This window comes from Balaenoptera acutorostrata, chromosome 7 (assembly GCF_949987535.1).
Source record: "Balaenoptera acutorostrata chromosome 7, mBalAcu1.1, whole genome shotgun sequence".
NCBI classification, from domain to species: domain Eukaryota; kingdom Metazoa; phylum Chordata; class Mammalia; order Artiodactyla; family Balaenopteridae; genus Balaenoptera; species Balaenoptera acutorostrata.
In genome coordinates this window covers 7203289-7224557 of record NC_080070.1, presented here as the reverse complement: position 1 = coordinate 7224557, position 21269 = coordinate 7203289, and the positions used below count along the sequence as shown (strand labels likewise).

Here is a 21269-nt window from a genome sequence, read left to right as displayed (position 1 = left end):
AACCCCTTTGCTAGACTTAAGAGTGATACTCACAACACATCTCTCCAGAAAAGTATTCCTCACCCATACTCTGATCTCCAACAACCTGACCCTCATACCCTCGAGGTGGGTGACTCATCTGGTTGTCAGACCTGACTTTCAAATGTCACTCCTGCCTTTGGTACCTGATACCTATTTTATCTTGGACACTCAGTTAAAACTTCCTTTTAATTGCTTTATTTTATACATTGTAAGACTCCAGGAAGTTTTATTTATCTATTCCACTATTAACGGACATACTAAGAATGTTTCCCGTTTTTTGCAAATTAACAGTAGTGCTGCGACGAACATCTCCTGATGCATTTATGCTAGGATTTCTCAAGGGAATATACCCAGAACTGAAATATCTGGATTGTATGCGCACTTTTAATTTTTAAATTACAGTTTTAAATAATTTTAATATTTATTTTACTATTTTGATTGCCAAGATTTTCTCCACAGTGAGTGTACCAATTATACTCTCATTGTTAGCAAATGAAAATACTATTTTCTCCCTCACCGACTTTCTAGTTAAACGTCAACTTAACTTTTGACAGGGGGGTGAAAATAGTGCCTCTTTATTGTTTTAATTAATTTTCATTTATTTGATTTCTAGCAAAACTGAGCATCTTTTCATATGTTTATTTGTCGTAAAAAGAACCTCTTCTGTAAATTGCTTATTCTGTCTTTGTCCATTTTTTCTGTTGGGTTAACTTTTTTTTTTTTCTGATTGCTCTATAGGAATTCTTATATTTTAATTTTTTTTATTTTAAAAAATTATTTATTTTTGGCTGCGTTGGGTCTTCGTTGCCGCGCACGGGCTTTCTCTAGTTGTGGCCTTCATTGCGGCGCGTGGGCTTCTCATTGCGGTGGCTTCTCTTGTTGCGGAGCACCGGCTCTAGGCGTGCGGGCTTCAGTAGTTGTGGCTCGCGGACTCTAGAGCGCAGGCTCAGTAGTTGTGGCACACGGGCTTAGTTGCTCCGCGGCATGTGGGATCTTCCCAGACCAGGGCTCGAACCCGTGTCCCCTGCATTGGCAGGCAGATTCTTAACCACTGTGCCACCAGGGAAGTCCCCTTATATTTTTAAATAATTAAAAATTTTAATTGTGGTAAAAAGCACATAACATAAAATTTACCATCTTAGCCATTTTTAAGTGGAAAGTTCAATAGTGTTAAGTATATTCATGATGTTTTGCAGCAAATCTGCAGAAACTTTTCATCTTGCTTATATTCTGGTGCAAATCTATTCTCCACCATATGTGTTGCAAAATTCAGGGTCTCTTGCTAAGGAATTTTTGTCATATAAAACTTTAAATTTTGATATAATCAAATTTATCTTTTATAGTTTGTGATTTTGGAGTTGTGTTTAAGAAAGCCTTCCCTGAGTTATACATATTTTATAAACAATGTTTGTGTCCCCACCCAAATTCATACATTGAAACCTAATCCCTAATGTATATTTGGAGGTGGGGCCTTTGGGGGGTGATCAGGTCATGAAGGTGGAGTCCTCATGAATGGGATTTTGCCCTTATGAAAGAGACCCAAGAGAGTTCTCTTGTCCCTTCTGTCACATGAGGGCACAGCAAGAAGACAGCCATCTATGAAACAGAACACAAATGCACCAGCACCTTGATCTTGGATTTCCCAGCCTCCAGAACTGTGAGAAATAAATTTCTATTGTTTATAAGCCACTGGGTCTATGGTATTTGGTTATAGCACCCCAATGGACTAAGACAATTTTATTTTGTATATTCTTCTAAAAGTTTGAGTTTATATTTAGGTCTTTAATCCATCTGGAATTTGTTTGTAATGGAGTGAAGTACGGATCTTATGTGATTTTTTTAGGAGTCAATTATCCCAGCACCATTTATTATATAGTCCACCCTTTCCACATTGGTAACATTGTCTAGGTCTTATATTCTGAGGTCATGCTTCATCCAGAGCAATACTCTCCAATATAAATATAATGCAAGCCCCAAATGTAATTATATATTTTCTAGTAGCCACATTAAAAAGCAAAAATAATTATTAAAGTCAATTTTAAAGATCTATTTATTTAACCCAGAATATCTAAAATATTATCACTGCAACATGTAATTAACACACAAAATTAATAATGAAATTATTTGCATTCTTATTTTTGGTACTAAGTATTCAAAAATCTGCTGTGATTGCAAAGGATGCTTTCATGTTTTCTGACTGTGCAGAACATTTCAAATGCCCTTGTTGTGTATGGGGAATTTCTTTCCTTGCAAGACCCTCAAAAGAGAAGCTAGAAAACTCTGTTCTCCAGGCTCCTTTGAGTTTCTGGAATAGGTCCAGGCTCCAATAATGAGAGGTACTCGTGTAAGGTTTGAAGAGAGAAGAGGGAGGTGTAGAGTCTGTTTTGCTCGCAAGGATGGTGTCATTGTCCAGTGTTCAGGGCTTGAGTGTTTGGTACAGATGTAGTGCACGTGCTGGTTTCTGGGAAGGAAACTGGCACCTCCAGCTGGGCGGCACCAGTGCAGTGGTGGTGGTTCTTCGTCGGGCCAGTTCTGCAGCTTAGCTTGGGGCATTGTTCCTGGAAGGCTAGTCTGCAGACTCTTTTTCCACTACTCCTACCTAGTGATATATATATATGTATATATATTTTTTGACATATATATTTTTAATAAATGTTTACAGCTTAGTCTACCTTCTGTGGCAGGCACCCAAGGGCCCTGATGGCCACAGCAGACTAAAGCCTAAAGTGTTTTACTGCTCCAGCCCAAGGATGCTGAGAAACATACCTGCAAGGGCATGAATTCAAGCAGTGAGTTTCCAACTATCTTTGGTCAAAGACTAGCTTTATTTTTAGTTTCTTAAAAAGCTGTCACAGCTCAATACTAGTACATCAGACTTGCGGACTTTGAGACCCACCACAACCAGAGCTGGCCAGGGTCAGACTGTAGAATTTCTAAGCATCGACAAAGAGGTCTTGGGCTGGTTCCTGGACCACACTTTGAGCAGCAGCAGTCTAAGGGTCATGATGACCACGAATTCCTCTGGAATCTAGGGATGACTTTATCACTCTGCCAAGTTAGTTATGCAAGACCTCTGTAGAACTGCCTTTTCCAGCTGCTAGAAGAATCATACTCCACCAGTTAGGAACTGCATTCGGCTGCTGGTAACCAATTAGAAATGAGAGTGGCTATTGTGCTCCTCGGTACAGACTCATTCACTGTAGTACCATGCATTTCTTTTTTTTAATTTATTTTTAAATTTTATTGAAGTATAGTTGATTTGCAATGTTGTGTTAAATTCTGCTGTACAGAAAAGTGACTCAGTTATACATATATATATTCTTTTCCATTATGGTTTATCAGAGGATACTGAATATAGTTCCCTGTGCTATACAGTAAGATCTCGTTGTTTATCCATCCTGTATGTAATAGTTTGCATCTGCTAATCCCAAACTCTCAATCATTCCCTACCTCCCTCCCCCCACCCCCAGGCAACCACAAGTCTGTTCTCTATGTCTGTGAGTCTGTCCTGTTTCATAGATATGTTCATTTGTGTCATATTTTAGATTCCACTTGTAAGTGATATCATATGATATTTGTCTTTCTCTTTCTGACTTACTTTGCTTAGTATGATAATCTCTAGGTCCATCCATGTTGCTGCAAATGGCATTATTTCATTCTTTTTAATGGCTGAGTAATATTCCATTTTATATATATATATATATATATATATATATATATATATATATATATACATACATACATACACCACATCTTCTTTATCCATTCACCTGTCGATGGACATTTAAGTTGTTTCCATGTCTTGGCTATTGTGAACAGTGCTGCTATGAACATAAGGGTACATGTATCTTTTCGAATTATAGTTTTCTCTGGGTTATAGTTTTGCCCAGGAGTGGGATTGCTGGATCAAATGGCAACTTTATTTTTAGTTTTTTGAGAAAGGGCCATACTGTTTTCCATAGTGGCTGTACCAATTTACATTCCCACCAACAGTGTAGAGGGTTCCCTTTTCCCCACACCCTCTCAGCATTTATTATTTGTAGACTTTTTAATGATGGTGTGAGGTGGTGCCTCATTGCAGTGTTGATTTGCATTTCTCTAATAATTGGCAAGGATGAGCATCTTTCCGTGTGCCTATTGGCCATCTGTATATTTTCTTTGGAGAAATGTCTATTTAGGTCTTCTCAGTTTTTGATTGGACTGTTGTTTTTTTTAAATTGAATTGCATGAGCTGTTTGTATATTTTGGGAATTAAGCCCTTGTTGGTTGCATCACTTGCAAATATTTTCTCCCAGTCTATATGTTGTCTTGTACCATGCATTTCTAATGTGAAAGAAAGGAAGTTCTTGGGGGAACTTCCAGGCAAGGAAGAATCCAAATGCACACGGTCCCCTGGGCTCTCTTTAACCTGCAGAGAGGTGGGCTTGAACCAGGTAGAGCTGGGCGCACCATGGAACTAGCATCCATAGAAAGACTTTTCTCCTGCACTGCTTTACCTTGTTACAAGGGAGCTGAGAGTAACAATGGGAGGTTGACTGTAACAATGGGAGGTTCCTGGTGTAGGAAATGGCCTTGTTAGAGAAGCCTTTTTTAAATGAGTAACTCAGATCTACTGAGCTAGGTGCTTGAAAAGTTGTTGATGGGGAAAGGGCATGAGTCTCAGAATCATCTGGATTTGTGTCTTCTCTGAGGTATAAACAAGCTAGAAATGTCTGTCTTTCTTTTGAAAAAGAGTATGTGGAGGTGAGCAGACCAGGGCTGGCATGGTCACTCCAGGGTGTCTTTAGGGACACAGGCTCTTTTTATCTCTCTGATCAGCCTTCCCTTAAATGTGGGTCCCATTCTCAAGGTTGACTCATGGTCCAAGTTGGCAGCTGGCACTCCAGCCATCACATCTATGCTCCAAGTAGGAAGCATGAGTTAGGCAAAAAAAGGGACATGTCATGTTTGTCCTTCTTTTAAGTTTTCCCAGAAATCTTGTCTGATGACTGCTTCTTATCACTCATTTACCTCCCCTAGCCAACGAGAGGTCAGAAAATGTGGTCTTTTAGTTGGGAACATAAATGCTCAGTATAAAATCAGGGTTCTATTACTAAGCAAGAGGGAAGAATGTATTTTGGGTAGTTAACTAGTGAGCTGTGCCCCCTACACACACACACATATATTTATACACATATGAGCGTGGAGCACAGTTTATGCTTATTTTTGTAAAGGGGATAAAATATGGACAATATCTAGGGTCTGTATGTTGCATAACTCCAGGGACTATGTGATTGGTGGAGCTGTGTAATATACAACCTGTGTGACTGTACTTGGCTGCCCTGGCAATAATCATCATCTTCCCAACCTTCCATCTATAAAGACCTATCATATGAATGCCTGCTGTTTTTCAGAGCTAATACAATATTTTGCTCTGTTGATGAATTGGTATGTTTTCACTTCTGTTTGATTACCAGGAAACTCAGAGATATGTTTTGTATTCAGCAGCAGTAGCTTCTCCTAACCTGGGCTCTCGGGAATAATAAATTTACATCCTCTCCCAAATGTTCAGTTCTTGCCTTATTTTTTCCCTTGAATTTTTAAAATTGTGGTGAAATACACATAGCATAAAACTTATCATCTTATCCATGTTTAAGTACATAGCATAAAACTTATCATCTTATCCATGTTTAAGTATACGGTTCAGTGGTATTAAGCACATTCATAATGTTGTACAACGATCACCACTATCCATCTCCAGAACTTTTTCATTTGCCAAACTGAAACTCTGTCCCCACTAATCAATAACTCCCCGTTCCCCCCTCCACCAGCCCCTGGTACCCACCAGTCTTCTTTCTGTCTCTATGATTTTGACTACTTCATGTAAGTCAGCCCTTGCCTTTTGGTTTTTAATAAATTTATTTTATTTTTATTTATTTTTGGCTGCGTTGGGTCTTTGTTGCTGCACGCGGGCTCTCTCCAGTTGCAGCGAGCGGGCTCTAGGCGCGTGGGCTTCAGTAGTTGTGGCTCACAGGCTCTAGAGTGCAGGCTCAGTAGTTGTGGCGCACGGGCTTAGTTGCTCCACGGCATGTGGGATCTTCCCAGACCAGGGCTCGAACCCGTGTTCCCTGCATTGTCAGGCAGATTCTGAACCTCTGCGCTACCAGGGAAGCCCAGCCCTTATCTTTTAATACTTGCTCCGTTGGTGGACTTTTATTGCATCTTTTATTGCAAGCTGCCTCAGATCCTATTTTTTTGAAGCTAGCTTGGATAAACAAATAAAATCAGGATGGTAATAATTAGGCACAAGGGAAACACAGAGAAAGCTTAGGGCAGGCTTCCTCTACCCCTCCAGGAAATGAGTATGGCTGAGGAGGTGAAAATGTAGCTCATGAGAAATGTCACAGGAGGAGTACTGAAGTCTTTACCCCTTGTTGGAAATTTAGATTCCATGAGGCAGGGCCTCCACAGAAGAAGGAGGTATAAATAACTTCCACTGGAGTGAAAAAACAATCATGACAAAGGGGGCACCTGGATTTGAACCAGGGACCTCTTGATCTGCAGTCAAATGCTCTACCCCTGAGCTACACCCCCAGCTGTCTATGTCTTTTTCACAAGACACTTCCATAGTTGCAGTCTTTCCTAAGCTGTGCTCTCACCATCCTGTGTCTCCCTGGGGAGTTTCCTGAGCTGCTTCTCTGGGCACCTACCTGCACACCTGTCAGAACTGCTCCCCTTCCTCAGAGTCTGCGTACCTATGCCCACCCGAACATCCCTCTTCCCAGAGCACATCTCACCCCCTTCCCTCATTATTATTATTATTATTATTATTATTATTATTATTATTATTATTATTATTACTGAGTACAGGAGGAACTCTACCCAGCTCCTTAATATCTAAGATGCTTCATTTCTTTTTTCTTTTTCTCCATCTCCCACTCTCTGTTTTGGTTTCCTTTCCCGGGGACCAAGGCCTGGGACCTATGGGAGGCTGTCAGCGTCTTGGCTTACCCCAGGAGAGGCGCCTGGCCAAGAAAGCTGCAGCCCCAGCTTTCCAGGGGAAGAGTGGGCAGGGCTGAGCCCAGAAGTCGGCATAGCCACAGGGCCTGGCATGGGGCTTGGGCTTACTTCTTCTGGAACTCAAACAGCCCCTGCTGTACAGTCATACATTTTGTAGTATTGAGCCATCATTGCATTTCTGTCTGAGTCTTTCTTGGTTATGTTGTACCATACAATTGGAAACGATTTTCTACTATTTCATTCAGATTATTCTGAAGTGAGATTGCCCTTCCCCGATAGAGGAGGGTGGTTCTTTGGTCAAGGGTATGGGAGTAGCTGTGCCCCTGCTAGACCCTCCAAACAAGCCCTGCATTTGTAGGAGAACGTAGGCCCATCAAGCTTTCAAGACTCCAGGCACATCCAATGAGGCGCTGAATGTGACAGTCTGCCTTTCTTGGGAAAAAAAGAGTTAAGAGTGTTAGCAAGTGGATGATTTTTTCCAGGATTATAGAACAACCCTGGATGAACACGAACATACATCTTGGCCCACTTCTCTGATAATTTCCCTAGGATTGATTCCCAAGAGTGAAGATGTAAAGCTCCGAGGGGCTGGCTGGGCGCTGCGGCTCACAGCCGCCATCAGCAGTCACCGGTCCCCCGGGGTCCTGCGCTCTGCCCTTCACTTCCCAACCCCCATGGTCCTGCCCTTCGCTGGAGTCCTAACCTGGCAGCACCTCAGTGAGGCCATCAGGTATGAGCCTGGCTCCCAGCCCTGCAGCACCAGACCCCTGACTTTGTGATGCAACCCAGTTCGATCAGGCTCTCAGGACCTCCCTAATCAGGCTCTGAGAGATGGATGCATAATAAGCCAGAATGCCCTCGAGGTTACCTGGGAAACCAAATTAGCTATCAGAAGGTTGCTTCCCGAGGCTGCAATCAGAGCAAAGGGGAACTGAATGCTCTCGAGGGTTTCTCAGGCCACGGAAAATTATTATGCATTATTCCTGTTGCAAAGTCCTGTTCCTTCCTTAGAGGCCAGAATACTCACAGTCACCGAACTGGGAAGCGCAGTGTGTCCTCAGGCATCCTACCTAGATCACTGCACCCTGTCATCCCGCCTCCTGAACATGCCCGAACCTCTCCTCCATCTAGCCTCTCAGCCCTGCGATCTGCTCAGTGTGGATAGATCTTAATCCACAGATTGAGGGATAGAAGATAACTCTACAAAACAACTGGATCTCTATTTTGTGTCCCATCCTAATGAGTGGCAGAAATTTAATGAGTCAACCTCAGGACTCCCCCAGCACCCCCGCACCCTGTGTCACACCTAAGTCCTGAAAGGGCTTTCCGAGTACCACAGTGCTAGGGGGTGGGGTGGGCACCTGGTGCTCCATGTCGGCTTGACCACACTGTGACCTTCCGATCCCACGCTGGTCCCCGCTCTGTCTTCTCCCGGGTTCCCTGGCTCTCCCGGCCACGCCCATGCCGCGCCCCACTGCTGGCACAGAGTGGGTGCCGACCTTTACTCCCCGAATCCCCCAGCACCCACACTGTTGGAATTGGAAAGCTGAGTACTGACAATATGCGTTCTACAGGGTCATCCCTTCCCGGTGTTGTTAAAGGCACAAAACCTCCCTGGCTGGATGGGGGAGGGGGGAGAGCATCCTTCGAGGGCAGGAAACCTTGGTCACCAGCTGTGTTAAGACCCAGCTTCCTAACTGGTCTCTCCGTCTCCCCTCAATGACCCCATTACTCTCCATCCTTCCAAGATGGCTCTTGCAGGGCTCCTCCTAGGACAAGGTACTAAACGCTTTCCGTGAATCATCGCGTTTCATCTTCACATTAACCCTATGAGATAGGTATAATTATTATCCCCGATTTACAAATAAAGAAACGAAAGCTTAGAGAAATTCAGTAACCCAGATAGTCTAACTCCAGAACTAAAACCGGTGACCATATTGCAAGAGTTCTTTCTAAAACACAGATTGAATTGGGTCTCTGCCTGGCAGTGCTAGATAAAACATCAGTCATTCCTTACTGTTTGATTTCCCTCTAGACTATTTGGGAGGTAGGAGCTCATCACCCACTGCTTTGGGCTGTTAGGTTGTGATACCCACTGATTAGGTCAGAGCTCACTTTTAGTGACACCCCAGTCTGAAGAAGTCACTCTGGACCCCCTTCTCATAGACACGCCTCTCATGGGCAGTCCTGCTGACCGCCGGTCCCACGCACTGCCTGCTGACTCTAGTTTCCCCTTCCTGGGGTGATATTATCTTCAAGTTTCAGGGGTATCACCATCCTGAATATAAATAAAAGTGGGGCGTTCTAGAAGCTGGAGGTAAGCATTTCCCCCACTAATCTCTGGGCAAGATGAGCCATGAAGCCAACCCCTGAGGCAGGGGCCCACCTGGCCTAACAGCAGAAGAGCTGGATGCTCTCCCAGGTGTCATACATCTGTCACCTCATCTGTGCTGCTGGTGATGCCGTTGAGGCCACTAAGGAGCCAGAAACCATAGTGACCGGTTCTGGGAGCGTGCTTCTTCATTTCACCTTGCTTTTTAGCAAAGTTCCTTTTAAAAGTGTCAGCCTATCTCCATGGTGCTAAGAGGAAAGAGGAAAGGAAGTTTTCCCCTGCACACACCAATACACCGTTTATTAATGTAAGATACACAACCAAATCAGAACCAGAAAATGAAAACAGTGCTTTTTATTTGGGGGGCATAGTTTCCTTCTGTTGTAGATTTAAAAATGTGCCTATGAAAAAGGAATTTTTAAAAACTTTTATTATGGTAAATCTTAAATATATACAATAGTAGTGGTATTTTTCAATTTATCATCCAGTGTATTGGTCAGGATTCTCCAGAGAAACAGAACCAAATATATATATATATATATATATATATATATATATATATATATATATATATATATATATACACACATATATATATTATATATAATATATATAATTATATCTATAATATATCTATATCTATAGAAAGAGAGAAAGAGAGAGAGAGAGATTTATTTTAAGGCATTGGTTCTCATAATTACGGAGACTGAGAAGTCCTATGATCTGCCACCTGCAAGCTGCAGACCCAGGAAAGCTGGTGCTGTAGGTCCAGTCCTGAAAGTGGAGAGCTGATGGTACAAGTTCTAGCCTGAGGCAGGAGAAGACCAATGTTCCAGCTCAGCGGTGGGGCAAAGCCAATCTTCCCTCCCTCTGCTTTTTGCTCTCTTCAGCCCTCAGTGGGTTGTATGATGCCCACCTGCACTGGGGAGGAGGATCTGCTTTACTTAGATTTTTACTGATTCAAGTGCTAATCTCATCTGGAAATACCCTCACAAACACACCCCAAAATCATGTTTAACCAAGTATCTGTACGTCCTATGACCCAGTCAAGTTGACATGTGAAGTTAACCATCACATTTAACACTTTTCAACATGCCCGATCTTGTTAGATCTAGAGGCTTGATCAGATTCACATTCTGTTTTTTTGGCAAGAAGACATCACCAGAAGTATTGTGTTCCTCCCTTGTATATAAGGATGCTTGCTCATCACGTCTGCTTGGCTCTCTTTTTGTGAAATTAAGGTTAACTGGTGTGTTGAGGTGTTATTAACCTCATTATAAATGCCCCTGTCAAACATTCATTCATCTCATCGTCTTGGCAGGCATTGGTGATACTTGCTTATGCCCATTTCCTCGTTAGGAGTTGCAAATGGTTTTATTCAAATTCTCCACCTTTATTAGCTTGAGCTTCTTTTATAAGGAAGACTTCTCTTTCTCAACTATTTGGTTCTGTTTGGAATATAGTTCATATAGAAGACGTAGAACAAATGCTTGATTCTTCCTTTTATTTACAAGTTTTCAGAATAATGAATTGATGCCTTAGCAACCTCTAAATTTGACAGTGCAGGCTCCAGTAGTCTTTGAGAATTTCCTCGTTTTCTTTATGGTGTGAGTGTGAACCTGTGCGTGTGTGTGTGTGTGCGCACACAGGCAAAATGAAATTGCTAGGCTGAATGGGCTGGCCAGGAGATGCCTTTAAATAGACGTCAAGTCCAGTTGTGGAGAGTGACTTGTAATTGCGTGCAGGGTGGAAGGGGTCAAAGGCTTGATACATAGTGCAGGGAGGTGGGCCTTGCCGGAGGATGGTTGGTTGGAGCCTCCCAGGATGGGGAGGGACAGTCAGAGGAGGCTGACCCGCAACAGCACACAGTCTGTGGGGAGGACTCCTGCAGAACCAGGAAGGGCCCTGGCGAAGGTTCTGGGCTCGGCCCTGAGGGAGTGGGGCCCTGGGGGAGCTGCTTGCTCAAAATGGCCTGAGCAGACCTGGGCTAGGAGTGGGCCTCCGTGCCCAGCAGCAGACTGCCGAGACGCTGGATGCTGGCAAAACACAGCAGAAGGGGGAGGACATTCAAACTACCCATGGTGGATTCCCCACCAGTCTTGGTGGATGAGACCTCATTTAATCTGATTATTTTTAAATTTTAAATTGCATTTTAAAAAGATAAATATGGAACCCACAGAAGTCAGATGATACAATGTTCAAAAGGTACAAAAAAGTATGCAGTTGGAAGCAACCAAGAAGTCCTTCAGAAGGTGAATGGATAAATGAATCGTGGTACATCAGACAATGGAATATTATTCAACACTAAAAAGAAATGAACTATCAAGCCAAGAAAAGACATGGAGGAACCTTAAATGCATATGACTAAGTAAAAGACGCCAATGTGAAAGGCCACATACTGTATGACATTCTGGAAAAGGCAAAACTATGGAGAGAGTAAAAAGATCAGTGGTTGCCAGGGGTTTGGGGGACAGAGGGAGATGTATAGGCAGAGCACAGAGGATTTTTAGGGCAGTGAAAATACTCTGTATGATACTATAATGATGGATACATTTGTCCAAACCCATAGAATGTAGAACACCAAGAGTGAACCCTAATGTAAACAGCGGACTTTGGTGATTATGATACGTCACTGTATGTTCATCCATTGTAGCCAGTGTACCATTCTGGTGGGGGAGGTTATGCATACGTGGGGCAGGGGGTATATGGGAAATCTCTGTACCTTCCTCTCAATTTTGCTGAGAACCTGAAACTCTAAAAAAATAAAATCTTAAGAATAAATACATAAATTTACAGAATAAAATGAAGAAAAAAATATGCAGTGAAAATTCTCCCTCTCTCATCTATCAAGACTCTCTGTTAGCATCCCTGGGGAACCCGTGTTACCAGTTTCTCATGTTCTCTTCCACAGATAGTTTGCACATGTCAGTAAGGAATGCACAGTCTCTCCCTGACTTTATTTATAAACACAAATGGTAACATAACATACCTATGCTACTGCACATTGCTTTTTTCATCTAATTTAATTTTGTATAAATAATGGCATTGCTTACCTGGAAGCATTTCTCTTTATAGGATTTAAACTAGCCCTCAGTCCTATGAGGAATGCAGCCCCAAAAGTAAGGCGGTTAGAATTTTGTATAAATAATGGCATTGCTTACCTGGAAGCATTTCTCTTTATAGGATTTAAACTAGCCCTCAGTCCTATGAGGAATGCAGCCCCAAAAGTAAGGCGGTTAGATAATTCCCTGGCAATAACGAGGGAAAGTTTCCACATCCTCATCCTTGCTGGTTACACAGAAGGGGCTGCAATACCAGGAGGCCCAGCAAAGGGAAATTTGGGATAATTCCAAGTAAAGGGAAGCTTGGGATAGACAGGGGGAACCCAGATTTGAACCAGCAACCTCTTGATCTGCAGTCGAATGCTCTAGCCCTGAGCTACACCCCCTACTGGAATATCATGTCTCCTCAGAACTTCTCACTTCGGTAGTCACACCAAAGACACCTGTGATAATTTTAAGACCTAATGTTTATTGAGCACTTTTAATGTGCTAGATAAACTGTTCTAAGACTTTCATATACTGTATATAATTTTAAAAATTATTGTGGTAGTGCTATGTCCACCACCACCCTCATCATGGGTGACAGTGACACAGGGGATTGAAGCCAATTGCCCTAAATCACAGAGCTGAAGTGACAGAATCAAGAGTTAAAGGACCACCACTTTATCTTGCCTCGACTCAGCTGCCCTTGAGGGTGGGTCTCAGGGCCTTGCTGCCTCAGGGCCAAGCCTTCACCCCACGCTGTGACCCCAGCAGTCCCTCTCCCCAACCTCCCTGCAAACTCTCCCCCTTTTCTAATGGGTTTGTTAGGGAGTGGACCTACCCCAGTGCCTTGAGAGGACCCACCAGAGGCTTCTGGGAGTCAGATTGCTTGAACTGAAGTTTCCTAAATTTCTGAACGAATTAGGTTTTTTACGAGTAACGCTTTCATATGGCACAGAATTGAAAATGTACGAAACAGCAACTGGAGAAAAATCGACTCCATTCCATCTAGGTCTCTCAGCCACCACATAACGATTTCACTGGTTTCTTGTTGTGTGTACACCTTTGAAAGGGAACATTTTTTCTTAGTGCCCCAGGGTTAACTTTATTTTCGTTTATTGTACTGCTTATATCTGTATACAAATGTGTACACAAAACTAGACGTAAATGCTTCATACTCACAGTTTTATACACTATTAAGACAAAGCAATTTTAGAAATCAATGCAAACAAAATCACATACCCAATAACATTCAAGTTAATAGCAATTCAGATGAAATCGTTTTGCTGGAAGAGGCTCTTTGCAATGTGCTTGTGAAGCTGCTCATGCCTGGAGACCCAGCTGTCCCCCAACTCCTCTGCTAACTGTCTCTGCTAACACACCCAGTGACGGCCTCTCTCGGCCCAGATCCATCTCTCATAGGCTGAAGTTGTCACCAAACTCAGGGTTGGCTGCTCGCTGCTCAAAAGCCAGCGATCAAGAGGCAAGTGTCAGTAGAAAGGAAAAACGCTTTAATCAGAAAGGCCGGCAATCTGGCGAGAAGGTGGACACATGTCCCACGACCAACTCCAAAGATTCTGCTCAGCCATGACAGTTTTTAAAGGAAAAAATGGGGAAGAATTTCAGTGAACCATCGAGGCAGGAGGTCGGGTTCTGCATCCTTCTCCATTGCTTGCAGGCTGCCTGCCTCTCTCTCCAGACGTTATCTTGCCCGTGTGATCTGCCTGCAGGATTGCTAAGGGGGCTGTTGCGGGTAGAGAGCTGGTCATTCCTTAACTACTTAATTCTTCCTTCTTACTTCTTTGAAAAAAGAAGTTTCTTTTTCTTTAGAAAAAGACTCAACAGGTTACACAACGCATGGTGTGCACTCAGGAGAGCACAAGTCAGGAGTTAGGTTAAATTGCCTAGACATCTCGTTCCTATAATTAGGTTCTTTCAAGGTTGGAGGGGCACAGAAATGGACAAACAGGAAAGGGGCACAAGAGCTGCTTTCAAAGTCTGCCTCTGTTCTTCTGTCATCACAGTGTTACAGCACGGTGTGGTGACAATGTGGTCATAAACCCGGGCACACGCCAGCACTGGGCTCTGGATTATAAGATGGCCCTGCAAACCAGCCACAGTGTGCCTAGATCTAAACGGTTAAGATTGTTATTAAAGTATGAATAGATTCCTAGGCAAACTCAAGAATCACTGAAAAGCACTGATCTGCTGTCCCTTTCATGCCTGGGCACATTCGGGCTGCCCACAAGGGTCAGGACCAGGCCTCAATGGTTTTGATTTCTGCTCCAGAATCTAAACCTCAGGCCTCCCCAGGAGCACAGCCGCCCTCCCTTCATTTTCTCCTCCCCTCTGTCCAACCTCTCCACCAGCCAGCGAGAGGAGCCTTTCTGAGGAGCACCCCCATCCCGGGGAACACATGTTGTTGGTAAGCTGAGGAGCTACAAAGTCTTGTTAGGTAGGGTCACATAAGTCTGTCCCTGGGGATGGTCCTGCTTTCAGGTCTGTTGTCCCGGCATCCAGTTCATGGAATCAAAGTGAAGCTTTGGAAGTTCATTTTGTCCAAGGTGAAACACCTGACTTATTGTGAAGGCTGTTATAAACTCCATTTAAGACTTCAATAGAAGATAGAACTCTTTGTTTTTGCAGTAATAATACAAGAATGCAATTTTTGGAGCACAGCATTGTAATATAAACAATGTTCTTAGCAAGGAAGCCATCAGTAAGTTCTAAGCAAATTAAGCAGAAATGTCGCTGGCACTGTGGCGAACACATAATTCACAAGTGCATCCAAACAGGCTGTGCTATTCTACCAATTCATATAAAAGTTGAATTGGTTTTTTTTTTTTAATTTTTAAAAAACTAAATTACTTTTGTGACACAGCTGATTTAATACAAGAAAATATTTCATGATGGCAGTATGTATAAGAAAGTACAAATAGCTACTGAATAGAATTATTTTGTAGGTCCACCAATATAATGTCTCTTAAACACATCTGTCCCCAATACCAGTAAGATTTTAGAAATGTTTGAACCTTTGAAGAACTACTTTGTGAATTAACCTAAGTGTCCTGCAATGGCATCGGTATTAAACTTTTTTTTTGTAAAAATGTGCATCAAAAATTGTTGTTGTGTTTTGCACAAACCTTTTGGAAATCTTTAATCAAAGTTTTCAACAAATGGCGTGCCCCAAAACTTCAGCTTTTGATAACTTTAGAGAGTTGCAATAAATGAAAACAAAATTTGCAAACAGGAAGATATTGAAATGTATTCTTGCAAAAGCAAGAGAGAAACTGAACAAATTAAACAATGAAATTTCACGTGGTGTACAAGATTTAATTCTGAATTTCTAAAATTGCATTTGCGGTATCTCTAAGGAGTCTTTGGCTGAAGCTCCTCATTTAAATTGGATAATTTACATTCTGTACCTGAAGGGAATGAAATTTTCAAAGCTTATGATTTTGCAGCATCTAAATTTGGTGAAATATTCAAAAGAATCATACTCATTTCAAGAGCTTTGTCTTATAAATATTTTTGTGGAAGAAACGTACTTTGGAAGCAAAAAGAGAATGTGAAAATTTTGTGGCTAAAATGTTTACATATTGCAATACAAAAAAATTACAGCTAAGAATACTTTTTTAAAATGCTTTTTGGTTGTTTAAAACCCTTTCTTTTGTTTCCTGGCCACACCACACAACATGCAGGATCTTAGTCCCTTCATCAGGAATCGAACCCACGCCCCCTGCAGGGGAACTACAGTGTCCCAACCACTAGACCACCAGGGAAGTCCCACAGGATGCCTTTCAATTAGCATACTTTAAGCTTACCAGTTACTTTAGCACCTGGCTCAGAGGTATTTTCATTAAGCATCTTTTGGTCTACAGAAAAATGTCACTTGAAAGTGGTTGTCCAGGGACCTGGAAATCTGTGGATCTCCTACGCCTCCCCAGAGCCGTCCGCGAACCCCAGTCTTGCTTCTGTCCTATGCAGAGCAGCCCTCATTGCTCCTGGCTGACACCCCTTGTGCTGATGAGAAAGGTGGGGTGATGGCGGTGCTGGGGCCAGAGCCCCGACTTCTTACTCCTCCCTGGGGCTCCTCGCATCTACCACACTCTGGGGAGCGGCAGGAACCTCCTGGGGCCCTGACAGCACCCCGCTCCCCCCATTGCCTTGAAAACTGCAAGAAGCCAGTGAGGCTTCCCACACTGCAGACCTCGCCATGATCCACAGGTGGCTGTTCCGGATGGGCAGGTGCCTTAAGAGGAAACTGCAGCCAGATTGCAAAGGCTTAGCCCCCGAACCCCACAAAATGTAAATATCTCATTTATAAATTTTTATACTGATCACATGTTGAAATGAAAATGTTTTGGATACACTGGGTTTAAAAATACGGAAATTAGTTTCACTGATATCTTTTTACTTTATTTTTATTAAAACATTTTTCCAGTTTTAATGAGATATAATTGACATGTAATCTTGTATTACAGGTGTGCAACATAATGATTTGATACATGTATGTGTGGAGGAATGATCGCCACAGTAAGGCTAGTGAACATCCATCGCCTCACATAGTTACCTTTCCCCCCTTTTAAGCTCTACTCTCTCAGCAACTTTCAAATATACAATAAAATATTGTTAACTAGAGTCACCGTGCTGTACACCACATCCCAGGACTTATTTATCTTATACCTGGAAGTTTGTACCTTTTGACCCCCTTCACCCATCTCCTCCTTTTTACTTTAAATATTTAATGTGGCTACTAGCAAGTGTAAATTCAGACATGTAGCTTGCATTCTGTTTCTGGGGGCAGTGCTGGTGTAGGCCTTGACCTTAGCAAGGCCAACCTGGCTGGTGGGGCAGAGGGTTGCCTGTGTCCCCAGAGTGGGGACAATCAATGAAAATCCTGATCTTGCAGGCCTCCTATGAGGATGAAATAACAATGCCAAGACAGGAAGGAATCTCTCTCCAGATGGGAAAGAGTCAGCGGGCGTTGTTCTCAGTGTGGAGGGGTGCTGGAACTACAGGGACCCAAGGAAGGAAGACTGTGGGCCTCAGGCTGGAAATTCCAAAATGTTACATGGACAGGGGGCACCCGGATTCGAACCGGGGACCTCTTGATCTGCAGTCAAATGCTCTACCCCTGAGCTATACCCCCTGACCCATCTGACTCTTCTCAACTCACACCTTTATAGCCATGCAGCCACACCCAGGCCCTGCCGACCTCATGGTCTCTGCCTTGGGTTTTGCTGCCTCTGGTCGCTTCAGACGGGCCTTCCTGCTCAGAACTCCAACCGGTTTTCCTCCCCAGGTTCGGTGGGACGATTGATTTGGTCACAGTCTTCTGCCCACAGCCGGAGGTGGCAGAGGTTCAGGGCCCCTCTTGTTGCCTGGAGAAAACCCAGGCGGCCCGGAGACCTCTCAGCGCGCCAAGCTCCGGTCTGAGCCCGGGCCGCCTCGTTGCGTCTGCTCTCTCTGCCCTTTTCCGGCCTTTGGTCTCGCCCTCCTTCTCCTCGTCTTCGCCGCCCCTCTCTCCTCTTCCCACCACTCTGATGCCTCTCGGGGCTCTGCTCCCCTAACCGCCCAGGCCTCGGCTAGTCCGCCAGCTACATCAAGCAGTGTCCTTTTCAAACTCCTTCCTTGAGAGGTAAACGGAAGACCAGGCCTAGTAAATAAAAGGTGAACCATTTATTTCCAAAAATGAAATAGGTGACGGTAGCTAAGAAAACTGCGAAAGTAACAGAAGCGACACTGGAGGACTTTTCCATTGTAAATATTAGAACATCTACTAAAGCAGCGCAAGGCAGCCAGACCCGGGAAAACACCATAGTAAATGTACCCACGTAATAAAAGATCATCACGAGTGCCTCCTGAGCAGTGAGGACGTGCACAGCCCTCTGAGAGCGGGCTGTGATTGCTACCCCAGGGGCACAGCGGAGGAACCCGAGGGGGCAGGATGCGAAATGAGCTGTCGGGGCTTTCTTAACCACACACTTAACCACGGCGTTTTACTGCCCCGAGGTAGAGCAGTCACAAATTCAGACGGGAAAGGAAAAGTTATTTACATAAATCAAGCTAGGAGAGTTTAATTGGCCATTTGGGAAAAATAATTAAAGTAGCAACTAAACTTCTTTTTGTATATCAAAATACAGTCCAAGTGGATTAAAGCACTGTGTATAACAAAACGAACATAAGGTATAAGAGAACATAAATGAATATCTAACTAATTTCTGAACAGCAGGGAAGGCATGGAAGAAATCTGAACAGAAAATATCAGTAGTTATTTAAACATTAAGAGTTTAGGAATATGAACAAAATTGAAAGGTTAATAGCAAGTTGGGATTATAGCAAATTTCCATCATTTACGACAGACAAAATACTACAAATAAATATCCTTAATATGTAAAGGGTCCACTTAGGCCATCAAGGATGTGCTCAATCTCAGTAAATCAGGGTAAATTTTAGGGAGACCAAAGAAATGCAAATTAAAACATAACATTTTTCACCTATCAAACTAGGAAAAAAATTAAAACAGTAATTATCATATTAGTACTGTAAATTGGGACTGTAAATTGGTACAATCTTTCTTGAGGGGAAGGGCAGTGTAAAACCAGAGATTATTTTAAATAATTAATTCCCTTTGACTTGGTAGTAATTCCATTTCTTGGAATCCATCCTTAGAATATGTCTGAAATATGAACAAATGTTGGCTCAAAGATATGTAAGTCCTCTTACTTACTTACATATAAGTCCTCTCAAGTGTTATTTAAAATATTTAAACATGCCTAATACTAGAGAGGTAGTTAAGGGAAGTATGCTAGATCTCCAGTGATCAAAAACTGCTGGGATTTCCCTGGCGGTCCAGTGATTAGGACTCCTTGGCTTCCATTGCAGGGGGTGTGGGTTCGATCCCTGGTGGGGGAAATAAGATCCTGCAAGCTATTTAAATGTTTCGTATAATTCACAAGAAAATGTGAATTACATGGTAAGTCATGGTTCTCAATCCTGATCTTATTAGAACCTCCTAGGGAGGTTTAAAAAACCCTAATGCAGGGAGGAGGGGGGCAGCTCAGTTGAGTGACAAGGACACGTGTCTTTTAAAACCAGGTGAATCTGTGTTAAATGACAGAGAGCATTATTTCAAATGTAAAAATAAAAATTTCCAGTAATGTATTATTTTCATAAACTACTTAGAAATGTAAAAAAAAATTTTTTTAAGGACCTGGAAATAGCACCTCTGAATCCAAATCGGGACCTCTTAATTTATAGTCAAATGCCCTCCTCGGGCCACACCCTCAAAAGACCAGTCCCTTCTCGTGGGCCTCCTTCCCCTCCGAGCCACTCCCAAGACTCCATGGGAGTTTCCCTGGCCTTTCGGGAAGCAGGCCTACCTGCTGGGATGGCCAGGTCGCTGGACCTGCTGACATCACTGTTCCTCTTGCCAATGCATTTACATTTGTATTGTCTGCTTCATGGCATAAAGAGGAGGACTAAAAACGGGGGGATTAGGGGTGATTTTAAAACTTTCTTCTTCAAACTTTCTATATCCTCCAAATTTTCTGTAATATAATGTATTACTTTCAAAATCAGAAAAAACAATAAATATTACAAATTTAAGCATATTCCCTCCTAGTAATTGCAAGCAATACCATTTACTATGATATAATTAATAAATAATTGCTTTAAGACAAAAAGAACCAGTGGAATAGTCATTTGGGAAATATGCATTGTAATTTACATATAACCCACTTAAGCTTTTATAAGGAATAATTATTTCCATTTTTCAGGTGAGGACGCAGCTTCAGAAAGTTTCTAAGACACTCAGTTTCAAGACCACTTGGTCCAAGTTCAGGGCTGTTACAATACCACACTTCTTCCATCCTTTTGTGGTAAAGGTTGGGTAACTGAAAGAACGTGAGGGTTGAATCACCCTCTGTAATCCCCTCTGGGGATCTGTAAGAGTTACCACCACATCTGCCACATCCCCTCCATGTTAGGCTGGGTGTCAATCTAAGATACTGATAATGGCTCCAATATGTTGAGTGTTTACTACTTTGGAGGCATTTCATGTACCTCCTCTCATTTAATCTTCCCTTTGAGGTAGGTACAATTATTATCTCCTATGAAGTAGCTCCAATTATCCCCATTTTGTAGATGAAGAAATGGAGCTTGGAAGGGTTAACTTTCATTCAGTCATTCTACAAGCACTTAGGAAGCACCCACTGTGTTCCAGGTTCTAGCCCGGCACTGAGGGCTCAGCAGTGAACAGGCAAACGAGGTCCTTGCCTTCACGGAGCTTATATTCTGAGAGGTTAGGGGGACAGACAGGAAAACAAACAAATGAACAAGATCATCACAGACACTGAAAATACTGTAGGAAAATAAAGCAGGTTGATGTGATGGAAGACGACGGGGGTGAGATGGGGTCGTCAGGGAAGTGACAATCGGAGCTGAAGTCTGAATGGTAAGAAGCCAGTGTGTACAAATTTGGATGCAGAGCATTCCGGGCTGTGGGTAGAGACCGCCAAGGCCTTAAGGAGGGAGCTGGCTCGGCAGGATGGATGCAGGAGCGTGAACAGTGCAAAGGGACAGCACAGGACAGAGTTGTGAGCAGAGGTCAGAGGTGGGGCAGGGGCAGCTTATAGAGGGCCTTGAAAGTCATGGTCAGGGGAGGGGTGGAGCCTGCACCGACCGCGGGTCTGTCTCCCCCGTGTCCCGGGGCCACCGCCTCTGAGGCCTTCCTGGCGGGCCCTGCGGTGGGCTTGGTACAGGGCCTGTCCCCTCTGGCCTGTCCTACTGAGACAGGCTTCTGCAGTCAGTCTATAAGCCTCTGTGGCCACGCGTTCAGGTTTGTTATTGCTCACCCAGGCGGCCTGGTT

The 21269-nt window shown here is 43.2% G+C and overlaps 2 non-coding genes across 2 annotated transcripts; both read right to left on the bottom strand.

The window, feature by feature from the left end:
- Positions 1-6522: 6522 nt before the first annotated feature.
- Positions 6523-6594, bottom strand: TRNAC-GCA (transfer RNA cysteine (anticodon GCA)). Its single transcript has one exon. It is a non-coding gene; the product is annotated as a tRNA-Cys (tRNA).
- Positions 6595-17476: 10882 nt separating this feature from the next.
- On the bottom strand, positions 17477-17548 carry TRNAC-GCA (transfer RNA cysteine (anticodon GCA)). The gene has a single exon. It is a non-coding gene; the product is annotated as a tRNA-Cys (tRNA).
- Positions 17549-21269: the final 3721 nt, after the last annotated feature.